Genomic DNA, 20,424 nt, shown 5'->3' with positions numbered 1-20,424 from the left:
GTCTACCCTGGTTTGCATTTGAAAGGGAGATTACATGTGAGCACTATAAAATATTCCCCTTAGGGATCGGGGCCGCTCTGAGAAGAACACTTGCATACAGAAGATCCCAAGTTTCCTCACTGGTGTCTCCAAGATAAGGCTGAGAGAGACTCCTGCCTGCAACCTTGGAGAAGCTGCTGCCAGTCTGTGTAGCAATTCTTAGTTTTTAGGGGTTTTTAAAAATAACTTTTAATTTGAAATTTTAAAGTCTGTAATTCTGATTATGGTTTTAGCCTGGATTTTTCACTTCTTTAGCTTAATTGGGCTAGTGTTGTTAATCTGATTTTATGTTGAAACTATTTTATAGATTTTGTTAGCTGCCCTGAGCAGTAGTATACTGGAGGGGCGGGGTATTTTAATATTTTAAATGAATAAATAAACAAACAAGACAGACAATACTGAGCTAGATGGACCAAGGGTCTGACTTGATTGAAGGCAAATCCCTATGTTCTAGCTTGCTAGAAAGGCAGGACACAAAAGTTTTAATGAATAAGTAAAACAAGGAAGCTTGATGCAACCATCCAGGCTCAGCAATATACACATACTACCAGCATAGAAGAAATATTAGTGTTCTTAATATTTTTCATATAAAGTGAGAGTAGCTTTGTCACCAGAGAAAGCCCCTCAAATTTATTTCACTTTCATTTAACTGGTAAAACGACAAGAGATGATAAAAAGAAATACCTTATTGGCTTCTGATGAACTTTCATTAATAAGAAACTTGGGTATGCCTTGATTTTGGCCCCTCATTTGAATGTTGCAAACGTGACCTTCTCCAGCTGCATGCTGTTTCACCTCACACACTTCACCGTGCGAAACTAAAGGGTCTATGTTGCATATATTGCAACAAAGCATTATCGTGCACATTATCATGCAAAGCATTATTTCAAAGCATTATCGTGCACTTTAGACAACTCTTTCCCCCATTCTTCACGATATTTTTGCATTCTCCTGCCTTTTTTGCTGCCGGTTGGGTGGAAGAAGATGACAGACAGTTAGGCTGCTCAACTCTAGGGAGAGACTTTTGCAGAAGGGGCCATGCCTTCACAGGCCTGGCTGCCCTCTGCTCAACAATGCTCAGCCTCTTCCTATCGCCTACAGAGGCAACGGTGAATTTTTGGCTCCAAAAACAAACTCCATCATGGGAGTTGTAGTACCAGAGTGCGATCTGCTACCCAACTTGAAGGGCTGAAGAAGACGGCTTTCTAGAAGCCTGCAGCATGAAGCCAGCCTCTTCATTGTGTGTCTGCTGCAGTCAGTGACTGGCCTACCTCAGAGTGCTGAAAATATAGAACAACCTGTGTTCTGTATTAAGTTGATAAAGAACAGGTTAATGCTAAATAAAGAACTGTTCTTTGAAATAAAGAACAGGTGGCAAGCCTAGATCCTGCTCATGTATCTTCTGGGGCGGGGGCGGGGTGGGCGGACGACCCCTGAGATTTTGTTTGTTACATTTCTATACCACCCTATCCATCCAAAATACCTATACTGCCCCATCCATTCTATACCGCCCTATCCTTTCTACTATACCACTCTATCCATCTGGGCGGTGTACTCAGGAGTAAGGTTGTCCAAAATTCTGCCATGAAGGAGCCCTAAGGAGTGTTAGATTATACATGGTCTTGCATATTCTGTTTTTAGCTTCTATTTTCTGTGTCAGGGAAGGTAATTACACTTAACTAGTCTTCAGTGTCAGGATCAAATCGCCCTGGGACAGACCACCTCAAGCTTTCAACCAGATCTGGCTCTGTATCCAAGTGGTCCCTTGAAATGCCCCAGTGGCCTGTGTTCATCTTACTTCTGGTCTGGCTCTGACCTTGGCTGTTGGCTTTCTCAGTTCAAGATTATATTTCTTGCAGAACATAGAGCGAGCCTAGTTCAAAAGAGTTTTAACAGAAAGGAGCCGGGGCCAGATTAACCTATAAACTAATAAGGCTGTAGCCTTAGGATCTCATATTTTTAGGCCCTACCATTCTGGAAATTTAGACCCTCCCATTGGGCCTCTCTCCTGCCCCTCATAGGCCCCTCATAACCTTAATGAAGCTTGGAAGGAGCATGTCGGGGATGGGGGGGGCGATGGATACAGAAGATGCTAGAGACAGAGGTCCGGAGTTTATGTGCTGACAATGTTTCCCAACATGGCTGACCAAATGTCAGCACTAAATCCAACCACTTGAGTACTTAAACGTAAAAAATAATAAGTGTGTATGTGAAAATGCCCTATTCTGAGTCAGTCTATTGGTCCAATTTCTACACTGTTTGGCAGTTAGGGCTCTCCAGGGCTACAGGCAGGGGGTCTTTCTCTCTCTACCTAGATACCAGGGATTGAACCTGGAACCTTCAGCATGCAAAACACATGCTCTACCACTGAGTTACAGTCCCTTGCCTTCTAAAGGCATAATCTTTTAGGATTTCCATCCACTAAAGCTGCCCAGTGCCAACCCCTGCTAACTTGGCAAAGTTTTAACATGGTGATTCTCTTTATTTAGCAGAGGGAGAGTTACTGGCCCTATCCACCCGAAGCACAGTACCTCTAGTGACTGTTGCTGGTGTATATCTTATGTTTCTTTTAGATTGCGAGCCCTTTGGGGACAGGGATCCATTTTATTTATTTATTATTTCTCTGTGTAGACCGCCCTGAGCCATTTTTGGAAGGGCGGTATAGAAAGCGAATAAATAATAAATAATAATAATGGTGCAGTGGGGAAATCACTTGACTAACAAGCCAGAGGTTGCTGGTTCAAATCTCCGCTGGTATGTTGCCCAGTGCCCACACCTATATTGGGCAGCAGCGATATAGGAAGATGCTGAAAGGCATCATCTCATACTGTGCGGGAAATGGCCATGGTATACCCCTTTTGTATTCTACCAAAGACAACCACAGGGCTCTGTGGTCTCCAGAAGTTGACGCCGACTTGATGGCACACTTTACCATTAAAGTTTATGTAACAATAAATTAGTTAGCCTTTAAGATGCCCCAATACTTTTCTCTGGTTTTGCTGCAGCAGAGTAACACAGTTATCTCTCTGGATGTTTCAGTTACAAAATTTACTGAAAACACCTCTATACCACCTTTCCTGGCTGCTCAAGACAGTTCACAACAATAAAAATGTCAGAAATAACAATGTAAGCAAGAACAGTCAAACCATTATGGATTAGAGTGTCACAGGCGGGGAGATGACCAAAGGCATTGATCCTCAGAGGTACTCTTACCCCTGAACTTCCGGGCTGAAGTCCAAGCTTCCCCTGGGACCCCCCCAAATCCTCTTTAGTCTGTCCCCAGGTGGTGTGGTCGCCAGGCGGCCAAGCGTGATCTCTGCTTTAGGGACTGGGGGAGCGGGGAGAATGGGGAAAGAAATATGTGGGATGGGAATATGTTAAGTTGCATGTTGAAATGTATCTGCTGATGCATATTTGCATAAATAGACCTGTTTTATATTCTTACATTCTTGTGAGTTCATTTGCTGTTTGTGCCCTCAAGAACCCATGTGTTAAAAATACTGCGTGTGTCATGGGGTGTGTAGGTGGTAAGGGGGATGATGCTTAACATGCGGCGGGGGGGGGGGGGGGTTGCACTCCAAAGGCCTTTAGGTCCAGGCTCCAAAATTTCCTAGGTGCACCTCTGTTGATCCTTCTGGTGTCAGTGTGAAAGCCAAATCAGATGGGAACTGAAGAGGTTCTCCTAGTTCCTAAATAAACCTCTGCGCTACCGCAGCTTATTATAAGATGCTGCAGCAGTTTCAGTGATTTTATTTTTTAAAAGAGAAAGACTGAAATTATTCCAGAAATTGTTATGTCCTCAACACAGTCCTTTCAGATACACTGTGTAAAAGCATTACCACTTTCTGCCTTCATAACCAGAGCCTCCTGAGAGTTTCTAAGAAAACACAGAGCTGCTTGCCAAATCTTTCTCTCCCTCCTTCTCCACAGAACATAATTCCGACTTGTGCTGAGACATTTGTCATACACCTACAAGGTTCTTTTGTATGAGTGGGGTGTGTGTGGGGGGGATTGCCACAGTTACCACTATGATATAGACTAGAGTATCTGTCATACAGCTTCTTTCCATGTGTAGGATTAGCACAGCTGACACTGGTCAGGAGGCTGTGGCAGTCTGGTAACCCGTGAACATTTGCTGAAATTAAATTTAAGACACGTTTGCCAAGAAAAGAAAAAGTAACAGCTTTCCACTAGCTGTGCCCAAAAGGAAAAGGCTGGGGTTCTATGGGCTTGCTTTGAGGCCTGAGCTCTGTTCAGGCATTATTAAAACTGTAAATGCTGTACCCAGGTACAGTGCCCATGGGGACACACTAGCAAGGCCTGCCACTGTGCAGATACACTTAAACCAGCCGCTCCCCCTGCTCTCTAAGCATATAGAGCATTTGACTGCAGAGATCAGTGCTGTTCTCAGAGAAAGATCCTCCCCATATCTGAGAAAAGGGGACATCCAGCATTCTCAGGCACAGGGAGGATTTCTCCCTGAGTACAGTATTTGTATCTGCAGAGAAATGCTCTGTATCTGGAGAGTATTTTAAGTGGGCATCTGTATGAGGGCAGAGCTTCAGTGTGTGGGAGGGGGAGTGCGAGGGGGTAGCCACAGTTACCACCATTATATAGACTAGGATATCTTTTGTACAACTTCAGGTCTTCCCATAAGTCCCATTCACATGTTATGTTCAACGCTAGTACAACGTGTGTACAGTGCACGCAGGTACAGATCTGTGCTCAGGTACAGTCATTCACATGGGATGCTGAATGCAGGTACAGAAATGCACTTCCGATCTGTACCAGGCATTTGAAGGGTCTGTATCCAGGTTCACTTTTAAAATGAATACAGGCACAGTCATTCACATAAACACATGTGCGAGTGTACAATTATCTATATACTCATACAGCATAATGTCTGAATCAGGCTATACAATGAGGTGATAGACTCCTAAGGTGGTAGAGTGACCTGAACTACTTTGGGCTGCAGGTAGGTTATGCTGCTTCAAATTATTTCCAGAGGCATCCTTTCCATAAAGCAGGGTAAAGCGGTTGTCTCAGGTGTGGGCTCCAGGGGCATAGCTATAAACGAACAAAGAGTGACAATGGTCCCTGGGCCCATGAGGGAGGGGGTCCCACCAGTTGGGAAACAGCCTGCTCTTTGGTGTCCTCTCCCAGCCAACCTGCTGGCTCCTGATCAGAGTGTGGGGGAGTGTGTGATATTATTTGCATAGAAGCAAGAGAAAGGCCATGCTGAGAATGTCTTGATTTTTCACCAGATCTATATTTTTCTGCAGCAAAGACGCAAGCACACGTGCGCAGAGGCCCAAAATGGCCTGGAAATGGCTCGATCTGTCATTTGGGAGAAAGGTGGGCTCAGAGAAGGAGCTCTTGCCACCTCCTCCCTCCCCCAAGGGCCGACACACCTGCTGGTAGTCTCCATCCCCACCGTGCAGCGGTGCTTAAAAAAAAGATTTTTAAAAAAGATTTTACTTGCCTGGTGGATGTGGGGCAGTGGCAGGGCTCTGGGGTGGCCCTCCAGAACATTTTGAGGCCCCCCCAGAAGACAGGAGGCCGCACTTAGGGTTGATGGGGGCCGCCACTGGCCTCTGGACCTGACAGTGCAGAACACTGGCCTAACCTACCTACAGGGATGTTGTGATGATAAAATAGAGGGAGGGACCATATGCACTGCCTTGAGTTCCTTGAAAGCATGAGGCTTAAATTGGTCTAGAACACAAATATAAAACCTATACTGACTAGAAAAGATATGTGATTTCCCCTCCTGCATTGATCCTCTCCCTCACCCACATTGGCAACACTCACAGATAATATGGATAGAGAGAGAAAATCAAATCAGATGTTTAGTATTGTGTGTGAAAACTATTTGACTACACACAGATCTGTGACAGATAAATGCTTAAACCCCATTTGCTTTTGGGAGGACTGGTAGGGGCTTAGCTTTTGCTAGCTTCAACCCATATTCTGTATTCCCTTGCACAACTGCACAGGTACTCTCTCTAACTATAGTGTGACAACAATCACCCTGGAATCATATGGTATGTAATACCAAGGTGAGGCTGGGATTCGTTCCTCCCTTGGACCTTTTGGACACTCCTCTCACTGGACTCCTTTAACCGTACTCTTCCCAAACCCGTAGGGACTTGCGTACAGTGATGTATTCTCTCTGCCTTTGCAACCACACATTCGTTGGTACGCGGCCGTGTTTTATCGGGAAACTCTATTCACTACTGCTTTTGTAAACCATGTGTTAAACATTCTCTAATAATAGTCTACATTCTGTGTGCAGCCATCACTAAAATATAGCAACCTCTGAAGAGAAAGGAGCAATCCTTTGAAAAGCAGACAGCAGCCCTACGTATGTGCTGCTTTCAGGGAAGCAATATTAAAGAATAAAATCGTCTCTGCTGTATAGTACCGAAGGATAATTAATCAGCTGAAAATTAGTCAGGACACCAACATCCCTATTCTAGGAAAACGTGTCAGATAATTTTTACACTTCAGGGCAATTCTTATAGGAGAGAATTGAAGAAGGGCAAAATCTGTGGTGTTCACAAGGTTTTAAAAACTGAGAACTGAGAGTTTAATAGAAAAGGACATGACTGCCATAAATTTGCTGAACCACTTTCCTAGGTGGTAAAAAAGTTCTCGTCAGCTACGACCCATTCTCATGGTTCTAAGCAGAAAAATGTATGGCTGTTCAAAATATGCAAGAGGTGGCCATGGACAGAACCAGAAAGATAAGAAATGGGGTAATGCGTTCATTGGTTGTGTCTGAAACTAAGGAGCTATCAGGTCAAATGTTCATAGGGGTGGAGATCTAGTATTACAGCAACGAGCATGAATTGTCCTCTTTGCTAAGCAGGGTTTGCCTTGGTTTGCATTTGGATGGGCAACCACATCTGTTTGTTTTTTTAGAATATTTATACCCCACCCCTCCAGTACACTACTGCTTGGGGTAGCAGACATGTGAATCTTAAGATATTTGGTTTAGGGGATGGGAGTCTTATTCCAATAGTAGAACGTCTGTTTGCATGCAGAAGGTCCCAGGTTCAATGGGTGGCATTTCTAGGTATCTGGGAAAGACTCCTGCCTGAAACCTTGGAAAGCTTCTGCCAGTCAATATAGAGAGTATTCACTTGGAATTAAGTCAGCTTCCTATGTAACCTTAACATATTGTCCATACTCTGTTGTAACTAAGCCCAGGTATGTGTAAATGAAATCATTGTATATTCTTCTCTTGTTCTTCTCTCATCTCTTCCTCCCCTCCCCTCTTCTTCTATTGCCTTCTTTCTTTCTTTCTTTCTTTCTTTCTTTCTTTCTTTCTTTCTTTCTTTCTTTCTTTCTTTCTCTCTCTCTCTCTCTCTCTCTCTCTCTCTCTCTTTCTTTCTTTCTTTCTTTCTTTCTCTCTCTCTTTCTTTCTTTTATTACATTTATAAACCATCCCATCAAAAGGCTCTGGGACAGATTTTAGATTGTTAACCCCTTGGGACAAGGACCTGTCTTTTCATTCTGTGTAAAGTACAGAATGCACACAGACAACTCTATTTATTTTATTTTATTTTATTTTATTTTATTTTATTTTATTTTATTTTATTTTATTTATATACCACCCCTCCAAAAATGGCTCAGGGTGGTTTACAACAAATAAAAACAATTAAAATCAATTAACAGTTAAAATCAAAACTAAATCACTCAAGCAATTAAAATCATTTAAACATTAAAATCATTAACATTAAAATCATTTAAAACCAGCATTAAAAATTAAACCATGTATCTAATTAAAAGCCTGGGTGAACAAATGTGTCTTCAGCACCTTTTAAAAAGTTGCCAGAGATGGAGAGGCTCTTATTTCAACAGGGAGCGCATTCCAAGGTCCAGGGGCAGCAACAAAGAAGGCCCATTCCCAAGTAGCCACCAAGCAGGTTGGCAGCAACTGCAAATGAACCTCTCTAGATGATCTCAACAGGCGTTGGGGCCAGGGGCGTAACTACAGTTAGGCAAGGGGAGGTGGCTGCCTGGGGCCCCCCATGCCTCAAGGGGCCCCCCAGAGGCAAGTCACATGATTATATATTGTGAAGTGTGTGTGTGTGTGTGTCAGTGAGGGGCCAATTTTAAAATTTTGTCTCTGGGCCCACTCCAGCCTTGTTACGCCCCTGGTTGGGGGCTCATGATGAAGGAGACGTTTTCTTAAATACCCAGGGCCTAATCTATTTAGGGCTTTATAGGTAATAACCAACACCTTGTATTTTGCCTGGAAACGTATCAGCAGCCCGTGTAATTCTTTCAACACAGGAGTAATATGGTCTCTCCTAGATGATCCAGAGACCAACCTGGCCGCCGCATTCTGGACCAACTGCAGTTTCCGGCCTACTTACAAAGGCAGCCCCACATAGAGCACATTGCAGTAATCCAGCCTAGAGGTTACCAGCATATGTACCACCCTTTTCAGATCGTTTGTCTCAAGAAACGGAAGCAGCTGGTGAATCAGCCGAAGCTGATAAAAAGCACCTCTGGCCACCGCCTCAGCCTGGAACACCAGGGAGAGGTTGGGATCCAGAAGCGCTCCCAGACTGCGTACCTGTTCCTTCCGGGGAAGCATGACCCCATTCAGAACCGGCAGGTCAGTACTGTCTCCCAAGTTCAGACCCTGGACAATAAGTACGGAGGTCTTATCTGGATTCAGCCTCAGATTGCTATCCCTCATCCAGACCATCACTGCCCCCAGGCAGGCATTTAAGTTGACATGGAGAAGTAGATTTGGGTGTCATCAGCATACTGATAACACCCTGCACCAAATCTCCTGGTGATCTCTCCCAGTGGTTTCATGTAGATGTTAAACAACATCAGACACAATATGGAGCACTGAGGGTCACCATACAAAAGTTCAGATTTAGAGGAACAACAGTTTCCAAGGGACACCATGTGCAATCTGCCCATGAGATAGGAGCGAAACCACTGCAAAGCAGTGCCTCCCACCCCCAATTCCTTCAGATGTTCCAGAAGGATACTATGTTCAATAGTACTGAAAGCTGCTGAGAGATCCAAAAGGACCAACAGAGTCACACTCCCTCTTCAATTCCCAATTGGAGATCATCCATCAGGGTGACCAAGGCAGTCTCCACCCCATAGCCCACCCAAAAGTCAGTTTGAAATGGTTCTAGATGATCAATTTCCTCCAAGACCACCTGGAGCTGGGAGGCCACCACCTTCTAAATCACCTTGCCCAACCATGGAAGGTTGGAAACAGGCCTGTAATTACTTAACTCTGAGGGATACAAGGCAATCTTCTTCAGAAGTAGTCTAATGATTGCCTCCTTCAGACAAGGAGACATCCTGCTTTCCTTCAGAGAAACATTTATAATCTCTACCAGGCCCTCTACAACAGCCTCCCTGCCAGATAGTATAAGCCGTGTCGGGCAAGGATCAAGAGGACAGGTGGTAGGCCGCACTATTCCAAGCAACTTGTCCACATCCTCAGGAGTCGCAAACTGAAATTGATCCAGGGTCTTTACAAAAGAGGAGCTGCTAGACAAATCGGCATCAGACTCTGTAACAATTGTGGAGTTTGAATCTAAGTTGGCCCAAATATGAGAGATTTTGTCCACACAAAAAACTCATTTAAAATGTCACAGCTGGCAACTGTTGGTTCCAAGTACTGAGTCAAGGGGAAAGAGGCGCACATTAGCCCCTTCACAACCCTGAACAACTCCGCCAGATATGAAGTTGCAGATGCAATATGGGAGTGAAAGAATTACTTCTTTGCCGCACATATCACCTGAGCATAGATCTTCAAATGCACTCTATGTAGTAATCTGTCAGATTTGAATCGAGTCTTTCTCTACTTGGGCTCTAGTCATCTACCTTGCTGCTTCAGCCCCTGTAGTTCTTCCGTATACCAAGGGGCCAGTTTCGAAGTAGGTTATAAAAACATAGGAACAGCCCCTGCTGGATCAGGCCCAAGGCCCATCTAGTCCAGCATCCTGTTTCACACAGTGGTCCACCACTGGCCAGAGAAGATGCTTAGGAGTGATCGTATCCAGAGTGTTGACAGGATCACCAGCAGAACCAACACTAAATCCCTCCAAGGCTTCTTGGAATCCTATTGGATGCAATAACCTTCTGGGGCAGACCATCCTAATGGGCCCCCTGCCAAGGTGGAGGTGGGGCATCATCATGAATTATATAAATTCTTAAACAAACAAACAGTACATAAAAGATTTTATGTATTATGCTGCAGAAGCTAAAACTATACCTTGATATTGCCATTGATAGCTTTATGACGTTAAACTCACCCTAACTTCATATCTTAACTCTGCACTTCACAGAACTTGTTATATTTTTGTTTATCAAAGAACAGATCATCGCTTTTAAAATATAGACCAAAATGCTTCACCATGGTAACCCAAATTCTGCAACAACAAAATGAAATACTATGACCTGTATAGATGATTATGCAAATTCAGAATATGTGGGGGAAATGTGTTCATTTTCTATAGCTTTTTGCTAGTCTTGCAGAGGGCCAAAAAGCTGCTCAGGCTGCTGCTATCATCATCCTTGGAAATCTAGGATCCCTTCATCATGCAGACATTAAAGGCACAAGAGCTGCCCCTGCCAGAAAAGAAAGTGGCAGCTGTAGGGTGTAGTTGACCTTGTATCTGAAGTGCATGTATAGCTGCCATTAGGCCAAGCAGCCTTTCCTCCACGATAAAGGGATGAATCAGGAGAGTGTAAGGAAACCTGTAAAAGGCATCACAATGGGTGTGCACTCAGCATGCCCCCCCCCAATCATTTGGACCAAACTGACCCTTGGTGTATCATTGGAACTGACTCATTGTTCATCTGTACACATGTATATATGCACACATTTATTTATTCATTCATTCACTCCATTTCTATAGTGCCTCATCTAACAGCTGTGGGCAGTTTACAAAACCAAAACAAAATATAATCATCTGAAAATCAAACTCAAAACCACATAAAAACTGAAACAATTCAGTCACAGTTTAAAGCAGTTAAAACAATTTAAAAATCCTGGAAAGCCAGACCAAAAAAATGTATTTTAAGGGCTCTCTTAAAGGCCAATAACGTTTCTAAACCATGAATTTCTACACGGAGTGCGTTCCACAACCCAGGAGCAGCTACAGAGAAAGCCTGGTCCTGAGTCACCACCAGATGCACCAATGGCAGCTCCAGACAGATCTCTCCAGATGACCTCAACATGCGGTAGGGATCATACAGATGGTAAACATGCATAACCTGTACCTAGTGGTGTGCACAAAACTGGCCGGCCCAGTTCAGTTCGGGGCCAAACTGGACCTGAACTGGACTAGGGCAGTTCAGTCTAGCACCCCCTCAAACCACCCCCCACCCCCTGGCTCAGTTCAGTTGGGGGGTGGGGTTCGTGAACCATTTTTTAAAAAAATGTTTTTTTAATTTTTTATTTTGGACTTACCCTGTCATGGCCCAGGCCATGCAGAGGCCCATTAGGCATGTGTGGCAGCAGAAAATGGCCACTGTGACAGGGATGAGGCCTGGAACGGGCCAAGACTGCCTGAACAGGGTGATTTCACACATAAAGGAGGCTGGTGGGGGAGGGGGGACCCCTGGAGACGCAAACACACACCCCCACACCCCCACACACGCCCGGTTTTGGTCCAGTGTCGAACTGAACCGGGGTGGGGGGAGGGTCAACACCAGACCATTGAACCTGTTCGCACATCCCTACCTGTACCTGACATTTGTGGGCCCAGGGCCCAGGTTCGCTTTTAGAATGAACACATCTATTCTCATTCACACACACAAACACACACACGTATGTGCAGATATCTACATGCCCAGACAACATAATAAGCCAGTTCACACAGTTGTGAATGGGCTAGGTAGGACTTCCTACCCAGCTTCAGGAGCTATGCGCGCTCCCAATTTCCACTCGCCTGCTAGCAAAGACCTAGGTAGCAGGAGTGGGGAGTGATTGCCTCTGAGACAGGAGCTGGGTAGGACACCCTTTCCTCCTACCTTGTTAAAGAGCTTGGTAAAACAGTGCTACCATATCCAGCTCCTGTTTCAAAGACCTCCTCCTACCTAGGTTTTTGCTAGAACTGAACCAAAACTGGGAACAGACAAACAGTTCCCAAAACTGAGTGGGATGTTTGCCCTACCCCATTAATGATTGTGTAAACTGGCTTAGTGCTGGCCTGTGCGGCATAAGGCCCCAGGGACCAGATCCGTCCCACAGACCTTTTTGCTGGCCTGTAGGTAGGAATGTTCTGCAAGAACCAAGAAGAGCCCTTGGCCTGTCCTGCTCACGAAGAGCAGCACCTCCTCTTAAGGAGTTAACCGCTTAAGACCAAATGTCCCCTGCCCTCTTTCCCCTCACCTTCCCACCACTACTCCAACCCTCTGCCCCCTCACTTGCATTAATATTTTTAATAATTAATTTTAATGCAAAAAATTAACCTGCTGAAAATTGACCTCAGCCCCTGCACACCAAGTCATGTGGTGTTCCTGCCCACTGGGGCATTTGATTTGTGCACCACTGCCTTAGTGTGTGAATAGTTCTATTATGAATAGATCGTTAAGTAACCCCTTGAAAGTTGAGGAATTATCTGTCTCAGTTGGATTCTCTCAGGCCTTTGGTCTCTTCAGAAGCTGATGGCATGAGCTTCTTGACCTGACGTTCTCCTCTTCGGTCCTCTCTCGATGGTACAGAGTTCTTTTATTCAGGCCTGTAGTGACTTCACCTGATTTGGTAATCTGCACCCACATAAATATTTTGCTTTGTGAGTGTGTACGTGTGTCTTTTAAATGGAATCATGCACATTCTGAGTAAGACTGAGTAATCTGTGTCTTTTATACCTCAGTCATCATTTCCTGACCTTTATCAATAGTCTTACCTGTCAGAATGAGCTGTCAGAAAGTACTCTGGAGCAACAGTTCTCTTGTGTATCTGTCTGATGTTCCATGCAGAATTTCTGATTTAAAAGCCTGAGATTTAGAATTAGAAAAGGAGAGATGGAGACAGTTTCTTCGACTAGCTCTTCCCTCCTTTCCCATTATACAAGTCTAAAAAAGTATGGTGGAAAAGCAGCGTTTCTAAAGGGATAATAAAGTATTGATAGAATGCTTTTTGGACAGGGATTATTCTTGAGATCCACAGGGGTCTGAGATTATCTTGAGATCTGCAGGGGTATGTCAGTCAGTTTTTATTACAGCCATTGGCCAGCCATGCCAGTGTATGAGGGTCTTTGGTTCCCAGCAGCTGTCCAATGATGTTGACCCTTATCAGCCCTAAAGATGATGATGGTGGTGGTGGTGGTGTTTTGAGTTAACCCATTCCTTGATCCAGGCCAGCTTTTGAATGGGACTTTGGTTACTTGTATTCCAGTCCTAGAGTAGAGGTGGGGCTAACAAACAGTCAGCAGCAAGAGCACTCAAAAGCAGTCTGCACTTGCCTCTCTGTACATAATATCTATTTTATTAAACTATTAATATTTCTGATTCCACTCCTCTGCCTTGTCCTTGCATGCCGCAACTCTTTCCCTTCTACAATGATGATGATGATGATAATGATGATAACTAGCTGGGCCGAGCGCAGAGCATCTGCGCCTCTAGTTTTCCCTGCTGCCATTTTCTCTCTCTCTTCCCCCCCGCCACCGCTGTTTTCTCTTGCCCACCTGTTGCCGTCATTTTCTCCCTGCCCGCCTGCCTGCCCGGCGCCGCCACTTTCCTCTTCCCCTGACGGCAGTTATCTATCTATCTATCTAAGCCTAAGGGCATAAGTAGGACATCTTGGGAGGTGCGTGGCACATCTCGCGAGAGTTGTGAGAGAGTGTTGAGACAGAGAGAGAGAGAGAGAGAGAGAGAGAGAGAGAGAGAGAGAGAGAGAAGGCATGGAGTAGGGCTAAGTGGTGGACAGAGAAACAGCTGCTGCTGCCGAGGAGGAGGCGAAAGAGCCGAGGTGGAAGGAAACAGAAGAGACATTGAGCAGCAGCATTGTGGCCCCACCGAGTCTCCTCATGAGGAGGATGGCTGAGCCGGGGCGGAATCGAGGCCCATCCATGGCGCGGAATCGAGGCCCATCCATGAATCGAGGCGCATCGAGGCCCATCCATGCAGGCCAGATGGCAAACCCTGGCTTGGCCATCCTTCTTGCAAGGAGACTTGGTGGGGCGACGGAGGCCAACCCATGGTGTGCTCTCCCACCCCAGACTGGCCATCCTCCTTGCAAGGAGACTCTCCCTGAGTGAGCAACTGAAGGGGAGGAAGGAGGCTGAGAGAACGGGGAGGGAGGTGGGAGAATGGGGGAGGCTGAGTAATGTGAGGAGGGGGGAGGCTGAGTGAGTGAGCGCGTGGGGGAGGGGGGAGGCTGAGTGAGCAAGCGCTTTATGCAATTCATCACAGATAGGGCTACTAAGGGAAAACCTCACTGTGCTTCCTCTCCCACGCTTTGGTTTGCAATCCAAGGCTTAATTCTTTTGGTTTGTGGCCAGAATATGCACTCATTCTTCGGTGGGGAGAGGGAATCCCTTGTTAAGCCTATAGCAACATTCAATGGGGATGAACTCTGGAGCTTGTTTTTTGATTAGATATGTCAAAGCCCTCTGTTTAATAAAATGCTGGCATTTCTCGGCTGACCGGCAGTTTGTCTGTAACACAGTCATTTCTGCAACCCGCATCAAATAAATTCTCACATAAATAAACAAATGAACGAACGAACCAGGGAACGCTGCAGTCATCAGTTTCTGCTTTCTCTTGATTTCAGCAAAACTTAGAAGGGTTCCAGCCACCAGCAAGGGTGCTTCCTTCCAATCCCTTTCCGGGCCTTTCCCCCATCTCGGTGGCCATTTTGGAGGCCACTGCACATGTGCAATGGGCCCCTGCATGCATGGTGGCCTCCAAAATGGCTGCCGTGAGGGGGGGAAGCCCAGAAAGGGCTGAAGAATGGCAAATTGCATGATTTTGGGCACAAGGAAGACCAGTGGGGGAGGGGGGACCTCCGTGGACCCCCCCTGTGGCCTTGGAGAAGCCCCCTGGAGAGGGTAAATAAAAAAATTGAATTATCATGAACACCCCCGCACTCGAACCGGGGTGGGGGTGTTCGATGGGCTACAAAACCAAATTGGCCCGGATCCTGTTCAGACCTGAACCGAACCAGGCCAGCCGGTTTTGTGCACACCCCTACTAGTTTGCTGACTGGAGGACATATTTCATCCAAAGGAGCATTTGGTCATACAGTTCTCCCACCTTCATTCTGCATTGGTACAGGCCCCCAGAGTTGATTCACTGTGCCACTGATATGATTCCTCAATATAAAGGCTAGGAATCACAGCCACCATCTATTCATTCATTTGTTTGTTTGTTTACATTTCTATAGCACTCTTCATCCTGACCCTTGGGCGTTATCCAGTGGTCATTAGTTCCTATTAGTCACTGGGCCATACCATAGTCTATGGGAGTGCCATTTCCTTACTCAACATAATATAATAGTGTGACTCTATCGTGTGGAGAAAGATAGGAGGAACATTTCAGAAATAATAGACCGTTGCAGCAAACTGACAGTGCCAGAGGAACATAGGAAGCTGCCTCATTTACTGAGTCAGACCACTGGTCCATCTAGCTCAGTATTGTCTACATAGATGGGAAGCAGTTTCTTCAAGGTTGCAGACAGGCGTCTCTCCCACCCTAACTGGAGATGCCAGGGATCCTGCTTCGCAAAGTGGACAATTCATGCTTGCTACCACAAGATCAGCTCTCTTTTCCCATATCTTAAATATATGGTCTTAAATACTGGTGCCATTATTGTGGCATAAATGTTCTCTGGCAATAGCCCACTTCAGGTGCATGATGGTTCAGGAGAAGGAGAGAGACAGAGACAGTAGAACTGAGCATGCAAAAATGTAAACAGAATAAATAAATTCCCTGTGCAACCCTGGGCTTGCATCTCTGAGAATCAATTCACATGACCATCTTTTATTTGCTAAAGTCAATGCATTTGCCATGCTGACCATGCAACATGCGTTCAGCAGATGCCTTGCCACACATGATGAACCCCCTCCCTTTTCAAAGGCTTTCCAAGACATAGTGAGCTGCAATCTGGACACGCTGGATCATTCACACAATTGGTTAAGTCCCCCAAACAAATGGACAAAAGTCAACTTCCTTTTCTACACTACACACACATACACACAGACGTACACCAATCCTAACACAGCAGTTGTTTCAGACTGACCAGTACAAGCACTCATAGTTACCCTAGGAATATGCTAAGGGGGAAATGAACCTCATTGAAACTGGCCTTCCATCTCATTAATTCTTAATCAAAGTTGTGACAGTGATGGTCTTGGCTCCTTGTGCTAAAGGTTTCCAGTGGAGAAGGGCAGCATTTCCCCAGCAACTGAATTTCCATCAGAGGTGGCTCTCACACATGGTTCTGAATGTAAATGCTTTTTTGCATCCATTAGACTGCTTGATCAGAGTGAGTCTCTCTCTCTCTCTCTCTCTCTCTCTCACACACACACACCAGTTTTGCAGAAGGCACCAATGAGTGAGGAGCGTGTTCTTCGCTCCCACCTCTTCTCAACGCCTTCTCGCCATCATCAGAACCAGCTTTGAATTAATTTGCAGCTTTTGCAGCTAGCAGGGAGCCAGTGCAGCATTAGGCACTGCCTGCTATGTGGAATTGCTGCTTATTGCATATTTCATGCCAGAGGGTGCCACGTTTTCCCCTCCCTCTCCTCTCTCCCTCCCCATGCAATTATCTATGCAGCGCACATTAAGTGCTTGTTTGCTTATATCTCTGCTGGAAGAGCATCCTGAATGACAGAGGAAATTCTGGATTGCTTTCCTCCTTCTCCTTCTCCTTCTGCCTCTCTGAGAGCTGCAATTACTGATGGGAAGAAGGGCTTCGTTAGGCTTTCAAACCTCCTTGAGTAATATGCTATATTTATATTGCACAAACTCCAAGCAGTGCACAGGTCAGATATGGAATGATGCTGCCTTTGGTGCTGTGCTACGCAAGGAAAGGAATTGCTAAAACTACCCATGCATATCAAACAAAAGAAAAGACACCCCCCCCCACACACACACACTTATTGTATTATGAATCCCAGTTTTCAGGGATTTATGTCTGACTATTACGAGTTTGCTTCATGCTGAAATGTACTCATGATGCAGGCCTCCGAGCTATTTTCAGAGCATCCTTTTTCTCTGGAGGAGTTCTTTCTGCCAGTAGCGTGTTCCTTCAGAGCAGAGGTCAGGTAAAGCTCAGCGACTGCCTTGGCCAGTATCCATTTTCACCCAAAGGTCTGGTGAATCTCTTTTGAAATATTAGCAACGTTGAAACGGGGCATCCTACAGACCAGGGGCAAAGCGGAGACCGAAGACCACTCCTGCAACGGTTCGGGGCAAAAGGAATTGCTGGGCTCCACCCTGGAGCCTCTCCCATGAGCCCCAGCCAGGTATCAGATTTTTATCTTTCAAGTTGAGACAAACCTATGACAGCATTAAGCTGCCCTGCCTCATGAGTCACAAGCTCTTGGGATGCTGGGAATCTAGCAACTACAGCCATGGTTGAGAACCCCCAAATTACAACATGGAAGTTTAAATATTCCATTATGGTTGCTCTGGTGTGATTTATTTTAGCGACTTTTAAAACAAAATCAAGAAAAAACAAATGGGGAGAAGGGAAAAGAAAAGAAGAGCACAAGGCAGAGACAGGAGAGGAATCCTACTCTCCAGCAGGAAAGTAAAGGCACCACTTCAGTCAATATTTTTGCACACTAAAGGCACAACCTAGGCAAGATTAGGCTTTAGAATAAAAGAGCTGGAGGTGGTTTGAAAGGGAGGCTGCCGTTTGTGGAGGGCATACTCTTCCCACCTTCGCCTAACTGGTTTTGTGCTCTTGCAGAAACCTACAGTGGAAAACCTGTTTGAGCAGAAGCACAGTGGGACAAAAATAATGTTTATGTACATCACAGGAACTTAGTGAGGCCTCTCTTAAACGACTTGCAGCTCTAGCCCTATTCACATGTTTAATGCAATACAGTCTGTGCACTGTGTGTGCATGTGCAATTATTCACACAAGTCGTGCTGAATGCACATACAGCAGCGCACATCCTATGTGTAACCTGCAATTGAGGTGGTCTGTACCTGGGTTCACTTTTAAAATTAACACAGGTACAGTCATTCACACAAAAACATGCACCTGTGTATAGACATCTGTACACACATGCAATGTAATATCTGAGTAGGGTTTCTCCTAAAAACTATTGTCCGCCTTCAGCCTTAAGCGCTTGCATATACCATCAATATAATGAAAAGAGAAAGATTTAAGCCTATGCTGAATTCTCCCACTGAAATAATCTATATATTTAATTCTCTTAGCCGGCATGTGTGTCCTGGATTTGGTGGCGGAACTCTCGCAACGCCTTGGGTGAGAGTTGTGGGCAATAGAAAATGGCGGTGGTGGCGGGCCACGAAACGGCCTGAGGCGGCGGCTTCGGCTGGCCGCTAGCCGCTGGGAGGTGGAGGTGGCAGGACGGCCTGGCCTGGCCAGGCCATCCCAGGTGAGGAGGAGGAAGAGGAGGCTGCAGCAACGGTGGCCTGGCCTGGTCTGGCCGCCGGGAGCAGGAGGCAGCGGCGGGACGGCCAGGCACAGGCGAGGGGAGAGAAGGCACCGGCAAGAGGGCAAGGGGGGGGAAGCGAGTGAGGCAGCCTGGGGCCGGAGGGAAACAGGTGGCGGGACTCCCCAGTTTGCCGCTCAGGAGGAGGAACGGCGGCGGTGGGGCCCTTTTCGGCCCTCTGCCACCCGGTAAGGAGGACCTGGCTGAGGCGGCGGTGAGGTCCGGCTGGAAGTTGCTCAGTGTGGGTGGGGGTGTGGGGCAGGGAGAAGAGAAAGGGAAGGTAGGACAAGAGAGAGTGGGGCAGGGGAAGGGAGGCAAGAGAGTGGGGAGGGAGCAGGAGGGAGGGGGCAAGAAAGAGTGGGGCAGGAGGGAGGCAAGAGAGAGTGAGACAGGAGGGGGGGAACAGCCGGCTGGCCCCAAAGAGCTCACAGATGCTCTGTGTGGGTTGGCTAGTTGGAATGTAAAAGTGCTCAACTTGGACTGGATTGGGCCCCTGCAGATAAAGCCCTTCTTGCATGAACACTGAGATCATCTGATGGCTGTTTACTGTGGGTCTCCTCATCACCTTTATCAGAGGGACAGGATAGGGCCTTATCTGTGATGACGCCTAGATTGTGGAACTCACTCCCTCTTGAGGCCTACAAGCCTTGGCCTCTTTTCATAGGCAGGTAAATACTTTTAAATTTAAATAAAATTAGTCTTCCCCTATTAATTAATTATTTATGCTGCTGTCTCTCCCCTGCTGGGCTAATGCTGCCTTTATGTTGTATTGTACTATGTTTTGTTGTGTTTCATTTTTATCTTATACAATGCTGTGAGTATTACAATGGAAAGGCAGTGTAAAAATTGTCTAAAGGAAAGATGGATTATAGACAAGTTCACCCATGCGCTCATTGCTTGAGATTTACATGTGGGAATTGCCCATCACTAATCAAATCCCACAAAAAGAGGTTTCATATACTCTGTTCATCCGAAACACAGTGATTTTTAATGGAGGCTGCTCTCACTTTTTGTTACAAATCATAGAGTGATAGGTCACTAGTGGAAGAGACACTGGGTGATGTGAATACATGCATGAATCAGCTCTAAGACTTATCTCTAGGGGTAGCCAATGTAAACAGTGAGGGAACAGACCTGCAGAAGGTATACACAATGACTCACAGAAAAACACTGAAGCAGAAACCTTTAGGGCTTACAAATACAGTGACATGCATCAAAAAACATTTCTCTCAGTGACAAATAGAGATAGGTGACTTCATCAAAAAGAGATCAGCCAGGATTGTGCATTAGACACAAAAAAGACAGTTGCAGAGATGACACCCTAGAGTGTTACACAGCAATATGTCATCGATTCTGACACATTGTCCTCAAGCACACTGTTCAAGCTCTTCTTAGTTATGTGGCACCGCCACAGAATATCCTGTACATCTTTGAGATCATGCTCACCTGTGTTCACATGCAGAAAGAAGCATGAAAGTCAGGATTACACACACAAACACACACACACACACACACACACACACACACACACACACCAATGACATGGAATACTATTCTCTCTCTTTTTACAATCAGTAATTTAATTAGATTTTAATGATCTTTGCAATAATTTGAGATGGCTGTCTCCGGAAGGTGCTGGGGTCTATTGTTCTGCCCCATGGATTGGAGACTCTGTTTGGGGGGCCCCTTGGAGCTCTATTTTGTCCCCCGTGCTCTTCAACATCTACATGAAACCACTGGGAGCAGAGGCGTAACT

The 20,424-nt window shown here is 45.8% G+C and overlaps 1 long non-coding RNA gene across 2 annotated transcripts in view; it reads right to left on the bottom strand.

Moving 5' to 3' along the window:
• Positions 1–14,897, bottom strand: part of LOC128323473 (uncharacterized) — an 84,117-nt gene extending 69,220 nt beyond the window's left edge. Inside the window, exons 1-3 of one of the 2 annotated variants that reach the window (XR_008306282.1) lie at positions 14,765–14,897; positions 12,942–13,032; positions 12,444–12,801 (exon numbers count right to left, since the gene is read on the bottom strand). This is a non-coding gene — a long non-coding RNA (uncharacterized LOC128323473). Of the gene's footprint in view, positions 1–12,443; positions 12,802–12,941; positions 13,033–14,764 lie in introns of those variants that run through there. The other variant, XR_008306283.1, reaches the window with a different exon arrangement.
• Positions 14,898–20,424: the final 5,527 nt, after the last annotated feature.

This window comes from Hemicordylus capensis, chromosome 4, assembly GCF_027244095.1.
Source record: "Hemicordylus capensis ecotype Gifberg chromosome 4, rHemCap1.1.pri, whole genome shotgun sequence".
In the NCBI taxonomy this organism is placed as follows: domain Eukaryota; kingdom Metazoa; phylum Chordata; class Lepidosauria; order Squamata; family Cordylidae; genus Hemicordylus; species Hemicordylus capensis.
Note: the sequence above shows the minus strand (reverse complement) of the source record. Positions and strands in the feature narration are given on the sequence as shown.